The sequence below is a fragment of the Triticum urartu genome, chromosome 1A (assembly GCF_056163025.1).
Source record: "Triticum urartu cultivar PI428250 chromosome 1A, HENAU_Tu73, whole genome shotgun sequence".
NCBI classification, from domain to species: domain Eukaryota; kingdom Viridiplantae; phylum Streptophyta; class Magnoliopsida; order Poales; family Poaceae; genus Triticum; species Triticum urartu.
The window spans coordinates 18,570,701-18,587,080 of record NC_141873.1 but is presented as its reverse complement, the minus strand read 5'-3'; the positions used below and the strand labels follow the sequence as shown (position 1 = coordinate 18,587,080).

General features: G+C 43.1%; 1 pseudogene; it reads right to left on the bottom strand.

Annotated features, from left to right (window-relative positions):
• Nucleotides 1-514: 514 nt before the first annotated feature.
• On the bottom strand, nt 515-3,422 carry LOC125530040 (uncharacterized; annotated as a pseudogene).
• Between the last annotated feature and the right edge of the window lie 12,958 nt (nt 3,423-16,380).

Below are 16,380 nucleotides of genomic sequence, written 5' to 3'. Positions count from 1 at the left end.
AGATTAGGTAACAGGAGCAACTCTTGCAGAGTCACGATATTGGGGCGATCGGCATAATAACCGTCGATATGACTGTCTACCACAATACTGTTTGCCCGGCTACATTATGGATAGGTCCCTTGTGGATTATCAAATCTTAGTTAACACTTTGAAAAATATGTTTGGTGAAACTTCTGTTTTCTTTTTATTTTGGACTTGTAATGTTCAATTTGTAAATATTTTTTTTACATAAAAAGGCATAATCAATGTATTTATGCATATGCTTTGTTGCTGGAACGCATATACACATGCTTTTTCATTCTCGCTTGCAACTTCTTGTGCACTTTCAATAACCAGCCATTACATTTTGTTTGGAAGGATAATATTTAAAAATGAATTTTATTTTAGACCGTTACTAGTATGATGCTCACATGGTTGCATTTGCTGTTGCTTTGATATCCATTGTCTGGGTCCCATGCATGTCAAATGAGCTAAGTTCTACACATTGACCTACTAAATATGTGTGTAAAAAATTACAATAACAGGTGTTAGTTTAACCCAATACCTTGTAAACATGAATTTTTTTTGACTCCTGTTGCAACACATGGGCACTCACCATGTCTCTGAAAAAGTAAGCCTACATATGCTCGCACCTACTCTCTCTCTATATATATATCCCTTGTTAATGGGCGTGCTAAGCAACTAACTTGGTTCTGCGCACTGCTTGATTATATGCATCATCCCATTATTATCTCCACATCTAAGGAGAATCCATATGTGAGTTGCTCCTTAATCCGACGCTTGCTAGATTCATCCACAGGAAACCTTAAACACTCGGGGGATATGGCTTTGCACTCCTCACATGGGTCTTTATCATGCAGTTCGATTCTCTTCAAGCCCATAGATCTTTTCATGACAAGTTCAAATGCTTGAAACTGGAGGTTTCCCACACCAAGTCGGTCTTCTTGGCAATATCCTCAAACTTGTTGGGTTCACAAGAGTGTCGAGATAACTGCATGGACCCAACAACAAAAGAAACGGCAAATATTACATATAAAATCAGCATCAACCTCAATACTAGTTTTCAAGATGCAGTACAGCGACAGACCGGTAGCTACAAAAACTTACAAGTAAATGTACTACTCCCTCCGATCAATATTAATTGATGCTGCTCTAGCACAACTTTAGTTCTAAGTTGTACTAAACCTGCATCAATATCGGAGGGAGTACTATTCAAAAAAATGCATTGAGCTTCATATTAGTATTTAAAGATAGGCCCTCATATGGTTTTAGGGGAATCTGCATACAGCTCTCTGAAACAGGAATGACGCTGTATATGGTACCTATGCAATTATATCATGATCTGTAGAAATTTGAAGGAATTCTAACATTAACTTGCATGGAAATTCTCTCCCAAGAAAATCCATGTTTAAGAATTTCTACCTTTTTGCATTGCATTGTCAATGATATCATTTAATGAATCTCATATTGCCTACATCCCAATGCAGCATGTAGTACCTTTCGTTAAAGCTGCGAGTGACTGAGTGTGTTTGCCTTGTGTTCTAGCTTGTGCAATACAACTAACTTATTTTCCACAAGTGCTTTTGTTTGCAATAAAACTAACTATTTACACTTGCACATACCCTGCTCTCATCTTTATTATTGGTGACAGAAGAGCGTTAGTGGCATGCTGGTATATAGTTAGTGCTGAAAATGCATAAACATGTCAAAGAAAAAAAAATATCAAGTGGGCAAATGGCATAGAAAATCTTAATTAACAGACTTACATAGAAGTTCTTCAGTGAAGGTGCAGCTTTAAGGATAAAGAATGTCCAATTCAAATCACACTCAGCAAAGACATTGTAGATATAAACATCTCTAAGGCTACTGAATATACGTGTGAGCTGTTTAGGATCTTCCGGTTGAATCCAGATCTGCACTTGTAAAAAAACAAATATGGAGCATGCATGAGACGTGTAGCAATGTGTATATATACATTGAAATAATAGATGAACAAGGCATAGACGCAGAGTGAGTTGTAGCAGTAGAAACTTACCATCTGAGAGCAAAAATCCAGACACAAAGTGGAGAGGCTTCTTGTACTACTACTAGATAAACACTTGCTCAATGTGAATGGCTTCTGCCCAGACAGGGCAGCAGAGGCGAGGCTTACTTTCTCAAGTTGGGGAACAAAGCCACAAGACATAGGTGTGGTCACAGCCCACCAAGTATCACAGAGCACTTGCTTCAGCTTAGGAAGACTTGCTAGATCAACCCGCACACACTCAAAGCAAAACAATTCAAGTTTCTGGAGCTCTGATGACGGGGCGTCTATGCTGAGGACAGATTTCGGACCCAATTTGCAGCATCTCAAGTTAAGGAACTGAAGCTTATCGCAAGCATTGAGGAGATTGGGCACATCCGAGTCTCCAAATGCAAGGTTGTGGAGAGTTAGTCTTGTGAGCCATCTGAAGGCGACAGGGCAAGAGTGGAAGAAGGACATGAACCGCTGTCCAAACAAGACAAGTTGAGCATTGCTTGGTCTCGCAAGATGCGTGAATATCACAAACTCGAGGCATTCAGTGTCGCCGTTCCTGGCCACATCCCCGACGGCATGGCCAATAGGGCACAAGAAAGGTTTTGAAAGGTAAAAGGTAAGTCTCAGGCTCTTGATGGAACGGCCGCCGCATTCGCACGTGGACGATAGCAATCTCCTCGTCGTCTCCGTGTACGCCCCCATGATCTGACCCAGCGTGACATAGCTAGCGCTCTGAATGTCAGATACACCTATGAGCAGACAAGAGAGCTGGTGAGGGAGGTGTCTCCACCGTTTGGAGAGCGATCCGGTCCGAATTCGCACTGCGCACCTGAAGGAGTTCAAGGATTCGGATAAGGATGTCCCTAGGGAGCGCACTGATTCTGTCCTCGGCATCTTGGCTCTGCAAAACCAAAAGGAGAGAATATTAGTAGCAAGACAAAACGGGCTAGAAGAAGAGAGGGGGCAGTGAATTTACCATGATTTGATTGGATGCCGCAGCAGATGGATGTACAGCCTAGGTTTGTTTTGTTGCACAAAAACTTGCTGGAACGGCCAAAGTTGAAGCCCTATCTATAGCTAGCGACTTGTTGAGGCCTTGCAGCAGTTTACAGAACAACTTATTGTGATGGCGGGTCGGCCTTGCGGCAGCTAGCTAGATTAGATATACTTATCAAGGTAAGAGAGACACACGTAGATGAGGCAGAGTCGGAGAAGACCATCACAATCCCCCTCCGCCACGGATTCCATTCCATTGTTAGGCATAGCGGGACAGATCCGATCTAAACGGCGCGCGCCCGATATTGACGCGGGTTGGATTTAGCAGAGTAATATTAATCATGAACGGCAAGATGCTCGTAACACTAGAGCGAATCCAAATAATTACCAGAAGAACTCACTGTTGAATTCCAGAAAATTGAGCTACCCCTAACTGCTGAATAAGGATAAGGATAAGGATAAGGCGAGCGTCGGATCTGGAGGGAGCGGCCTGGAAAGGAGACAGGGTCGCGGTGGAGACGAACCCCGCGTATGGTGGCGGGGACGACAAGCCCAACGATCTGCCCTTTTTCATGTGCATGTGGAACGTGGATGAACAACCTAATTAATAAGGCTAATTAATTATGACCAAACAGGGCAACAATGCCATGGTCATTGGCGTTTCCATGATGGGCTGCAACGCCAGCGCCTTCGGCGTTTCTTACATGGTCCGTAACGCTAGCTACCTTGGCGTTTCTTCTTTGGTCAGACATGCTAGCTACCTCGGCGTTTCTATGTTGGACAGAAACGCCGCGGGCTGTGGCGTTGCTAAAAGGGTCAGATCGTGAAATACTTTCACATCGAGTTCATTTTGTGACAAAGTTCATTCAAAGGGTCAGAATAGTGATTTCGTCCTGCTAACTGGGTAGCAGAAAAGAAGCTAGTTCCTCCACGACAGACTAGATGGTCTAGACCAGCATCAGGCTGTATAAAGCTTAATGTTGATGCTTCATATCATGTTGACTCAGGTGCAAGGGCAAGTGGTGCTATTTTACGAGATTCGAAGGAAGGTTTTGTTGCAGCGGCCATGGAATATAAACCGAATGCAATGGACGCTCCAACGATGGAGGCGTTTGCGCTATTATTGGGACTACGGCTTGCTGAGGAGATGGGCATTTTTTCTTTGTCCATTGAGAGTGATTCTATGGAGATTGTTCAAGCTATCTAGAATCCGGATGACTACCGGGCATCACGTGCGGTAATTACTGACGATTGTCGAAGGTTGATGAGTTCTTTCGGCAAGGCGACAATAAATCATTATGTGCGTGATGTAAACGAGTGCACTCATACTATTGCTCGTTTTAGTTTCTTGGGTCAGGAGTCAAGGGTGTGGCTTGATAAACCTCCTGATTTCCTGATTCCGCTTATTGCAAAGGATATGATTATGAATTAATTAAAGTCTCCAAAGTTTAAAAAAAATAACTTTCTCAACTGATCTTATTTTTTTTTACAAAATGCCATTTTGTGTGGCGCTTGACAGCCGGGCGCTGCACTTCACTATGTAGCGCATTTGTCTTAGGCGTCGCACGCTCGGCCAGCATGGTAGCCCGAGGCCAGGCGCGGCCCCACGTCCAGCCGTGCATCGCCTAAGGCATAGGAGCCACACATGTAATGTGCAGCGCCTAGCGCTTAGGCGCTGCACATTGACTTAAGCCGCATCGGGCCAGCCCTCCCCAGGCAGTTGCTCTCTGTCAACAGAGAGCGGCGGCGGCGCTCCCTTCGACCCCCCTCCCCCACACGCCTCTTAGATATGGAGATTTCAGCCGCGGAATCGATCTCTAATCCCTCCTACTATGTAAACTCCTCCGCTCCCTTTCTTTTCCTCCGTAAATTCGTTTCCATTTTAGAGATTTGTCCAAGATTGGGTGGAACCCTTGATTTGCTTGGTTTGGATCTTTATTTGTCCATGATCGGGTGTTGTGATTTAGGATGTGTAAGTACTACCCTAGTATTGTTCATTAGTTCACAATATATGATTCTTGTTAGTGAAACCCTAGATTGTTTAGTTTTTTTAGATATATATGCGATGCCTAGTACTGTAGATAATTATGAGATGTTGAGTTTTGTAGCTATATATGATATGTTGAGTTTATTGGAAATATGAGATGTTGAGTTTTTTTAGATACATATGACATAGGAGATATATATGAGAATTTTTCAAATGAGTATTGTAAATCATTTATTCATTGTGTGAGAAGGAGATGCTGAGATTCTTGTAGATGAATACATATGAGATGTTTAGTGTATACCGATATTTGAGATGAACTCATATATGTTTATTGTTTGAACTTTGCAAGGATGGTTTGCCTTCTCGACGATGCCTACGACACACGACACCGGGCCTACATGATGCGCGAGAAGGGAATGCTAATAATGAGTAATCTATTTTTTTTGCAAATTTGCCTTAAGTTGAAATTGACATGCCCTAAGATTTGTCAGTACTTGTTTTTTTGCAGAAGCTTGAACCTCTGAAGATTCGGTATCACGGGGTCTCTGGTTCTGTCATGCCCTATGATGAGCGGTACACACCCTACATCCAGCAGGCAAGACTCCTCCCGTGGATTCAGTTGGTCAGCTGGTCCACGCTGAACCTCAACGCTCCACTGGTGTCCTCTCTTGCTGATCGGTGGAGGCCGGAGACGCACAGTTTCCATTTTCGGACTAGGGAGATGACTGTGACGCTCCAGGATGTCTCCTTGATCACCGGTCTTCCTATCGACGGGAGGCCTCTCTGTATGAGCACCGATTCTGGTGGGTGGCGCCAGTAGATGACTGCTCTTATCGGTATGGCTCCTACCGAGGCTGAGGTTGATGTAGAGGAGGGAGAAGAGAAGAAGAAGAAGGAAAGGAAAGCAGCCAGAGCTGCTTTCACATGGATTCAAGCAAACTTTGCGCATTGCCGTAGTTGAACTCCATGATACTTCGGTCATTGTGATTGGTCCAAGTATGGCTGAAACCAAGGAGATCATGTATTATTTTACAAACCAGCGGAAACATAAACTTGTATGGGTAGAGACAACTGAAAATAGAAGGCTACCAACACTACTGGAATCAGGATCTTTGCTGTCAGCTAGTTCTTTGCCGCCCGCTAGCTGACGGCAAAGGAGGTGTTTGCCATCAACATACAGAATGCCGACGACAAAGAAAGAGCGGACGACAAAGATGCTCTTTGCCGTCAGCCAGCTCTTTGCCGTCTGCTAGCAGACGACATAGAAGTTCTGCTGTCTGCTAGCAGACGACAAAGAGGGAGGGTGGCATACTACCGAGGGCCACCTAACTGCCACTTTCTTTGCCGTCCGCTAGCAGACGGCAAAGAAAATGGCGAACTAACGTCCGTTAGCTAGACTCTTTGTCGTCCGCTAGCAGACGGCAAAGAGCTGTGACCTAAACTAATAAGCGGCTAGCCCCACGTCCCTCTCTCTCCCCTCTCTCTTCCTCCCTCATCACACCCGCGCCACCGCCCCGTGCCCGTGCCGCCCCCGTGATAACCCACAAGTATAGGGGATCACAACATTTTTCGATAAGTAAGAGTGTCGAACCCAACGAGGAGCTAAAGGTAGAATAAATATTCCCTCAAGTTCTATCGACCACCGATACAACTCTACACACGCTTGACGTTCGCTTTACCTAGAACAAGTATGAAACTAGAAGTACTTTGTAGGTGTTGTAGGATAGGTTTGCAAGAATATAAAGAGAAAGTACATAAAAAGTAGGGGTTGTTTAGATAAAGAAGAAATAAAGTAAATATAGCGAGTGTGGAAAAGTGGTGGTAGGAGTTGCGAAATTGTCCCTAAGCAATTGACTACTTTACTAGACCGATAGCAAGTATTATGTGGGAGAGGCCACTGCTAGCATGTCATCCCTGACTTGGAATTCTATGCACTTATGATTGGAACTATTAGTAAGCAGCCGCAACTACTAACGTTCATTAAGGTAAAACCCAACCATAGCATTAAGATATATTGGTCCCCCTTCAATCCCGTATGCATCAATTTCTATGCTAGGTTGAAGCTTCTGTCACTCTTGCCCTCCAATACATAGTCCTATCAACATACAACTAACCCTATGGTGTGATCCACGCGCACGCTCATATGATGGGCACCAAAGGACAACAACATAACCACAAGCAAATTAAATCAATCATAGCAATTCATCAACCACCGATAAGACAACTAAAATCGACTCAGACATCATAGGATGGCAACACATCATTGGATAATAATACGAAGCATAAAGTGAAGGAAATATGCCCTAGAGGCAATAATAAAGTTATTATTTATTTCCTTATATCATGATAAAAGTTTATTATTCATGCTAGAATTGTATTAACCGGAAACATAATACATGTGTGAATACATAGACAAACAAAGTGTCACTAGTATGCCTCTACTTGACTAGCTCGTTAATCAAAGATGGTTATGTTTCCTAACCATGGACAAAGAGTTGTTATTTGATTAACGGGATCACATCATTGATTGAATGATCTGATTGACATTACCCATTCCATTAGCTTAGCACCCGATCGTTTAGTATGTTGCTATTGCTTTCTTCATGACTTATACATGTTCCTATGACTATGAGATTATGTAACTCCCGTGTGCCGGAGGAACACTTTGTGTGCTACCAAACGTCACAACGTAACTGGGTGATTATAAAGGTGCTCTACAGGTGTCTCCAAAGGTACATGTTGGGTTGACGTATTTCGAGATTAGGATTTGTCACTCCGATCATCGGAGAGGTATCTCTGGGCCCTCTCGGTAATGCACATCACTTAAGCCTTGCAAGCATTGCAACTAATGAGTTAGTTGCGGGATGATGTATTACGGAACGAGTAAAGAGACTTGCCGGTAACGAGATTGAACTAGGTATTGGATACCGACGATCGAATCTCGAGTAAGTAACATACCGATGACAAAGGGAACAACGTATGTTGTTATGCGGTCTGACCGATAAAGATCTTCGTAGAACATGTAGGAGCCAATATGGGCATCCAGGTCCCGCTATTGGTTATTGACCGGAGACGTGTCTCGGTCATGTCTACATCGTTCTCGAACCCGTAGGGTCTGCACGCTTAAGGTTTCGATGACAGTTATATTATGAGTTTATACATTTTGATGTATCGAAGGTTGTTCGGAGTCCCGGATGTGATCACAGACATGACGAGGAGTCTCGAAATGGTTGAGACATAAAGATTGATATATTGGAAGCCTATGTTTGGATATCGGAAGTGTTCCGGGTGAAATCGGGATTTTACCGGAGTACCGGGAGGTTACCGGAACCCCCCGGGAGATATATGGGCCTTAGTAGGCCTTAGTGGAAAAGAGAAGAGGCAGCCAGAGATGGGCCGCGCGCCCCTCCCCTCCCTTGGTCCGAATAGGACAAGGAGAGGGGGACGGCCCCCCTTCCTCTTTTCCCCCCTCCGCGAATCCTATTCCAACTAGGATTGGGGGGGGATCCTACTCCCGGAGGGAGTAGGACTCCTCCTGGCGTGCCTCTCCTAGGACGGCCGCACCCCCCCCCTTGAGCCTTTATATACGGAGGCAGGGGCACCCCAGAAGAACACAAGTTGATCCACGTGATCATATTCTTAGCCGTGTGCGGCGCCCCCTGCCACCATAGTCCTCGATAATATTGTAGCGGTGCTTAGGCGAAGCCCTGCGACAGTAGTACATCAAGATCGTCACCACACCGTCGTGTTGACGGAACTCTTCCCCGACACTTTGCTGGATCGGAGTCCAGGGATCATCATCGAGCTGAACGTGTGCTAGAACTCGGAGGTGCCGTAGTTTTGGTGCTTGATCGGTCGGGCCGTGGAGACGTACGACTACATCAACCAAACGCTTCCGTTATCAATCTACAAGGGTACGTAGATCACACTCTCCCCTCTCGTTGCTATGCATCACCATGATCTTGCGTGTGCGTAGGAAAATTTTGAAATTACTACGTTCCCCAACAGTGGCATCCGAGCCTAGGTTTTATGTGTTGATGTTATATGCACGAGTAGAACACAAGTGAGTTGTGGGCGATATAAGTCATAGTGCTTACCAACATTTCATACTTTGGTTCGGTGGTATTGTTGGATGAAGCGACCCGGACCGACATTACGCGTATGCTTACGCGAGACCGGTTCTCCCGACGTGCTTTGCACATAGGTGGCTTGCGGGTGATAGTTTCTCCAACTTTAGTTGAACCAAGTGTGGCTATGCCCGGTCCTTGCGAAGGTTAAAACAGCACCAACTTGACAAACTATCGTTGTGGTTTTGATGCGTAGGTAAGATTGGTTCTTGCTTAAGCCCATAGCAGCCACGTAAAACTTGCAACAACAAAGTAGAGGACGTCTAACTTGTTTTTGCAGGGCATGTTGTGATGTGATATGGTCAAGACATGATGCTAAATTTTATTGTATGAGATGATCATGTTTTGTAACCAAGTTATCGGCAACTGGCAGGAGCCATATGGTTGTCGCTTTATTGTATGCAATGCAATCACGCTGTAATGCTTTACTTTATCACTAAGCGGTAGCGATAGTCGTGGAAGCATAAGATTGGCAAGACGACAACGATGCTACGATGGAGATCAAGGTGTCGCGCCGGTGACGATGGTGATCATGACGGTGCTTCGGAGATGGAGATCACAGGCACAAGATGATGATGGCCATATCATATCACTTATATTGATTGCATGTGATGTTTATCTTTTATGCATCTTATCTTGCTTTGATTGACGGTAGCATTATAAGATGATCTCTCACTAAAATTATCAAGAAGTGTTCTCCCTGAGTATGCACCGTTGCAAAAGTTCTTCGTGCTGAGACACCACGTGATGATCGGGTGTGATAGGCTCTACGTTCAATTACAACGGGTGCAAAACAGTTGCACACGTGGAATACTCAGGTTATACTTGACGAGCCAAGCATATGCAGATATGGCCTCGGAACACGGAGACCGAAAGGTCGAGCGTGAATCATATAGTAGATATGATCAACATAGTGATGTTCACCAATGAAACTACTCCATCTCACGTGATGATCGGACATGGTTTAGTTGATTTGGATCACATGATCACTTAGAGGATTAGAGGGATGTCTATCTAAGTGGGAGTTCTTTAAGTAATTTGATTAATTGAACTTAAATTTATCATGAACTTAGTACCTGATAGTATCTTGCTTATGTATGTTTGATTGTAGATAGATGGCCTGTCTGTTGTTCCGTTGAATTTTAATGCGTTCCTTGAGAAAGCAAAGTTGAAAGATGATGGTAGCAATTACACGGACTGGGTCCGTAACTTGAGGATTATCCTCATTGCTGCACAGAAGAATTACGTCCTGGAAGCACCGCTGGGTGCCAGGCCTGCTGCTGGAGCAACACCAGATGTTATGAACGTCTGGCAGAGAAAAGCTGATGACTACTCGATAGTTCAGTGTGCCATGCTTTACGGCTTAGAATCGGGACTTCAACGACGTTTTGAATGTCATGGAGCATATGAGATGTTCCAGGAGTTAAAGTTAATATTTCAAGCAAATGCCCGGATTCAGAGATATGAAGTCTCCAATAAGTTCTATAGCTGCAAGATGGAGGAGAACAGTTCTGTCAGTGAGCATATACTCAAAATGTCTGGGTATAATAATCACTTGATTCAGATGGGAGTTAATCTTCCAGATGATTGCGTCATTGACAGAATTCTCCAATCACTGCCACCAAGCTACAAGAGCTTCGTGATGAACTATAATATGCAAGGGATGAATAAGACTATTCCCGAGCTCTTCGCAATGCTGAAAGCTGCGGAGGTAGAAATCAAGAAGGAACATCAAGTGTTGATGGTCAACAAGACCACTAGTTTCAAGAAAAAGGGCAAAGGGAAGAAGAAGGGAACTTCAAGAAGAACGGCAAGCAAGTCGCTGCTCAGGAGAAGAAACCCAAGTCTGGACCTAAGCTTGAAACTAAGTGCTTCTACTGCAAGCAGACTGGTCACTGGAAGCGGAACTGCCCCAAGTATTTGGCAGATAAGAAGGATGGCAAGGTGAACAAAGGTATATGTGATATACATGTTATTGATGTGTACCTTACTAGAGCTCGCAGTAGCACCTGGGTATTTGATATTGGTTCTGTTGCTAATATTTGCAACTCGAAACAGGGACTATGGATTAAGCGAAGATTGGCTAAGGACGAGGTGACGATGCGCGTGGGAAACGGTTCCAAAGTCGATGTGATCGCGGTCGGCACGCTACCTCTACATCTACCTTCGGGATTAGTATTAGACCTAAGTAATTGTTATTTGGTGCCAGCGTTGAGCATGAACATTATATCTGGATCTTGTTTAATGCGAGACGGTTATTCATTTAAATCAGAGAATAATGGTTGTTTTATTTATATGAGTAATATCTTTTATGGTCATGCACCGTTGAAGAGTGGTCTGTTCTTATTGAATCTCGATAGTAGTGACACACATATTCATAATGTTGAAGCCAAAAGATGCAGAGTTGATAATGATGGTGCAACTTATTTGTGGCACTGCCGTTCAGGTCATATCGGTGTAAAGCGCATGAAGAAACTCCATACTGATGGACTTTTGGAACCACTTGATTATGAATCACTTGGTACTTGCGAACCGTGCCTCATGGGCAAGATGACTAAAACATCATTCTCCGGTACTATGGAGAGAGCAACAGATTTGTTGGAAATCATACATACAGATGTATGTGGTCCGATGAATATTGAGGCTCGTGGCGGATATCGTTATTTTCTCACCTTCACAGATGACTTAAGCAGATATGGGTATATCTACTTAATGAAACATAAGTCTGAAACATTTGAAAAGTTCAAAGAATTTCAGAGTGAAGTTGAAAATCATCGTAACAAGTAAATAAAGTTTCTACGATCTGATCGTGGAGGAGAATATTTGAGTTACGAGTTTGGTGTACATTTGAAACAATGCGGAATAGTTTTGCAACTCACGCCACCCGGAACACCACAGCGTAATGGTGTGTCCGAACGTCGTAATCGTACTTTACTAGATATGGTGCGATCTATGATGTCTCTTACTGATTTACCGCTATCGTTTTGGGGATACGCTTTAGAGACGGCCGCATTCACGTTAAATAGGGCACCATCAAAATCCGTTGAGACGACGCCTTATGAAATTGAGCATGGTATAAATGCTTGACCAAGTTCCTCACTACAAGTGGTTTTGAAATTGGTAAAATTGATTCTACTCTTTTTACTAAAAGGGTTAATGGAGAACTATTTGTATGCCAAATTTATGTTGATGACATCATATTTGGTTCAACTAACCCTCTCTTTAGTGAAAAGTTTGGAAAGCTAATGTCAGAGAAGTTTGAGATGTCTATGATGAGTGAACTCAAATTCTTTCTCGGGTTGCAAATCAAGAAAACTAAGGAAGGTACATTTGTCTCTCAAACAAAGTACACCAAGGACTTATTCAAGAAGTTCAATATGCAAGAATGCAAAGGTATGTCTACACCCATGCCCACTAGTGGACATAATGATTTGACCAAAGATGGTGAACCTGTTGATCAAAAGGTTTATCGCTCTATGATTGGTTCATTGTTATACCTATGTGCTTCACGTCCCGATATTATTCTAAGTGTGTGCATGTGTGCTCGATATCAAGCTGCTCCTAAAGATTGTCATCTTAAAGCTGTGAAAAGTATAGTGAGATATTTAATCCATACACCAAATTTTGGCATTTGGTATCCTAAGAGGTCTTCTTTTGATCTTGTTGGCTATTCCGACTCAGATTATGCCGGAGACAAGGTTGATAGAAAGTCCACTTCGGGTACTTGTCAATTCCTTGGTAGATCTCTTGTGTCTTGGTCTTCCAAGAAACAAAACTCGGTATCCTTATCCACCGCCGAAGCGGAATACATTGCTACTGGTTCATGTTGTGCTCAATTACTTTGGATGACCCAAACTCTTAAAGATTATGGGATTTATGTGAGACATGTTCCACTGCTTTGTGACAATGAAAGTGCTATCAAAATTGGTCATAATCCTGTACAACATTCTCGAACTAAGCATATTGAAGTTCGTCATCATTTCATTCGAGATCATGTTGCTAAGGGTGACATAAATCTTAAGCATGTTCGCACCGATAAGCAGTTAGCGGATATATTCACTAAACCGCTTGATGAGAAAGTGTTTTGCAGGTTGAGAGGAGAATTGAACATCATTGATGCCTCGAACTTGGAGTAGAAAACTCCATTGGATACATGCAAGACATGAGCTTATGACTAATCCATGATATATCTCTTATGATAACTATCTTATGTCTTGGATATATTTGCACCTTGCATGTTGTCTAACCCATGTAGGTACTTGGTTGAATCTAATTCCATGAGATTGCGACTCACTCATATCTTGAGCAATCTCTACATCACCAAGACTCTACACAATAGTGGTTGAAGACAAGGAAGCACAAAACCATTCAAACATATCCTTTGAGAAATTCCATGTTCATTTTTGGATACACAAGTGCTCTTCCTTGCAAGAACTAACCCATGTAGGTAGATGAACTCAAACTCCAAGTGGTGCTCCCAACTCTTGATGAACTACATCAACCCTGAGCACCCACACAAGTTCAACTACATGAGCAAGAACCACATCACCACCCAAGGTATGTCATTCCATCTTAGAGAAGCTTTACTCCAAGACATGGGTCAAAGCAACTCAACAAGATGAGAATACATCAAGATGCTTAAACGACAAATGGTAACCCCATTTTGAGCTTAAACGATGAGTATGACCTATGATCAAGTGTCCTCACTTGACTCCTAAGTCAATATACTCTAACATAGGTGACTATGTCACCGCCCAATTCTAGATGAAGTTCTCTTGTGTCCTTTTCTGAGTTATTGCATTTGTTCCTTGCATATTTGTTTCCTTCTGTCTCAAACAAAATCAAAAAAAACTTCATCTAGAAACTTTCACTTTTTCCTGTTAGTTTTGTTCCGCACATTCCTGCATCAAATTCCTTGCAAATCCATCACTTAATTCATTGCAAATCTTTGTGATATCTTACTTGACTAGTGAGCTGAGGTGACAAGTGTTTTTCTCTGTGTAAACTCGGTTTCACCGACTTGCAAATTTCGGTCCAACCGAATATTTTCGGTACCACCGAAATATGCCACTCGGTGCCACCGACTTTGCAATCAGAAAAACAGTTTGCCACTTGTTCTACATTTCTCATGATCCAGCTCCACTCAATGAATCTTGTCCTCCACAAGCATCACAATTTTATCCTCTGCCTTGTGCTGAACCTCAAGGACCAAACCCTTTCGACGGATTCCAGGAAAAACCTTCTTGGAAATTGATGTCAAAGGGGGAGAGAGAGATCACATCAAAGCTTGCAGGAAAGAGAGATCACACCAAGAGAGTAAAGGTATTAAGGGGGAGAGAGAGATCTCCAGGGGGAGAGAAAAATATTCAAGGATCCCAGATGCTTGATGTTCAAGAGGAGAGATGCCACATGTCTTTTGGGGAAAAGACATGTTCATATGAACTCCAAAAGACATGTTCATATGAACTCATTTGAATTTAGTTCTATTCAGCTCTGATTTTCTGTTTCCTATCTTCTCCCAATACCCCATGTAAGATTCAGGGGGAGCAAGACACCTAAAGGAAAAGAAATCAGCCAAATTCATTGCATATCTTTATTATTGGGGACATGCTGAATCCAATGATATCACTCTCTACATGTCATCCCAGTCTTGGCACTCTTATGGTTTCTTTTGTTTGCTCTGGCTAGTGGACGTACCTGTGTTATCTAACCTTGTTTGCAGGTTCATTCCATTCTACGCCAACTCGAGACCACAAGGTAAGTATATGCATCAAAATCATGAGTATGAGGAGTTCTTGCTTATGTACATACTGTTTGCAAGAAGGACTCATGAGCATGAAGGTATTTTCCTTAATGATCTTTTGCTCTGATGCATATGGTCAAGATACATGTAACACATTGCCTACTCTATCATGATTATGCTCTCACATGCCTCTATATTTCATATTTACATGAGTGCATACATGTAGGGGGACCCTATGCTTGCTACATGTTCTTCCAAAGCTTTACTTGCTGTTCTGTATATCTTTATCTAAAGCTTTGATGTATGTTGCCATCAATTACCAAAAAGGGGGAGATTGAAAGCACAAGTGCTCCCTAGGTGGTTTTGATAATTGATGACAACATATCTCTTGTTGGACTAACACTTCTATCTAGCATGTTTCAGATAAGTTCAACAATGGAGTGGCATGGATGTGAAAGTGGAACCCTCAAAATGCTAAGGACAATGGATTGGCTCAAGCTCAAAAGCTCAAGACTCTTCATTTTATATTTTAGTGATCCAAGATCACATTGAGTCCATAGGAAAAGCCAATACTATTAAGGAGGGATGAGGTGTTGCTTAATGAGCCTCTTGCTTCATGTGCTTAGTGATATGCTCCAAAACCCTCAACTACTTTCCCATATCCACATATGACCAAAACCCTAAGCCAAACTCGGTCCTACCAATTCTTCCTATCCGGCGCCACCGAGTTTCACTTGTCATTAGCCACTGCCAAACCCTAGCAATTCGGTTCTACCGATAAGGATCTCGGTCTCACCGAGATGGGATTGCAAACTCTCTGTTACCTATTGTAATATTCTCGGTCCCACCGAGATATGCAATCGGTCCCACCGAGATTGCAATGTAAACTCAGTGTTTCCCCTTTGTAACTTTTCGGTCTCACCGAGTTCCACTCGGTCTCACTGAAAAAGCAAATCGGTCCCACCGAGTTTGCCTGACCAACTCTCTGGTTAGCTAATTACCAACTCGGCCTCACCGAGTTTGTGTAATCGGTCTCACCGAGATTACGTTATGCCCAAACCCTAACCGAATCGGTCCTACCGAGTTGCATGTCAGTCCCACCGAAATTCCTAACGGTCACTAGGTTTACATTTTCGGTCCGACCGAGTTTTATGATTCGGTCCCACCGAGATTGGAAAACTGTGTAACGGTTGGATTTTGTGTGGAGGCTATATATACCCCTCCACCTCTTTCTCATTCTAAGAGAGAGCCATCAGAACACACACATCATTCCAACTCATTTGTTCTGAGAGAGAACCACCTACTCATGTGTTGAGATCAAGACATTCCATTCCTACCATATGAATCTTGATCTCTAGCCTTCCCAAGTTGCTTTCCACTCAAATCTTCTTTCCACCATATGCAAATCCTATGAGAGAGAGTTGAGTGTTGGGAGACTATCATTTGAAGCACAAGAGCAAGGAGTTCATTACCTACACACCATTTGTTACTTCTTGGAGAGTGGTGTCTC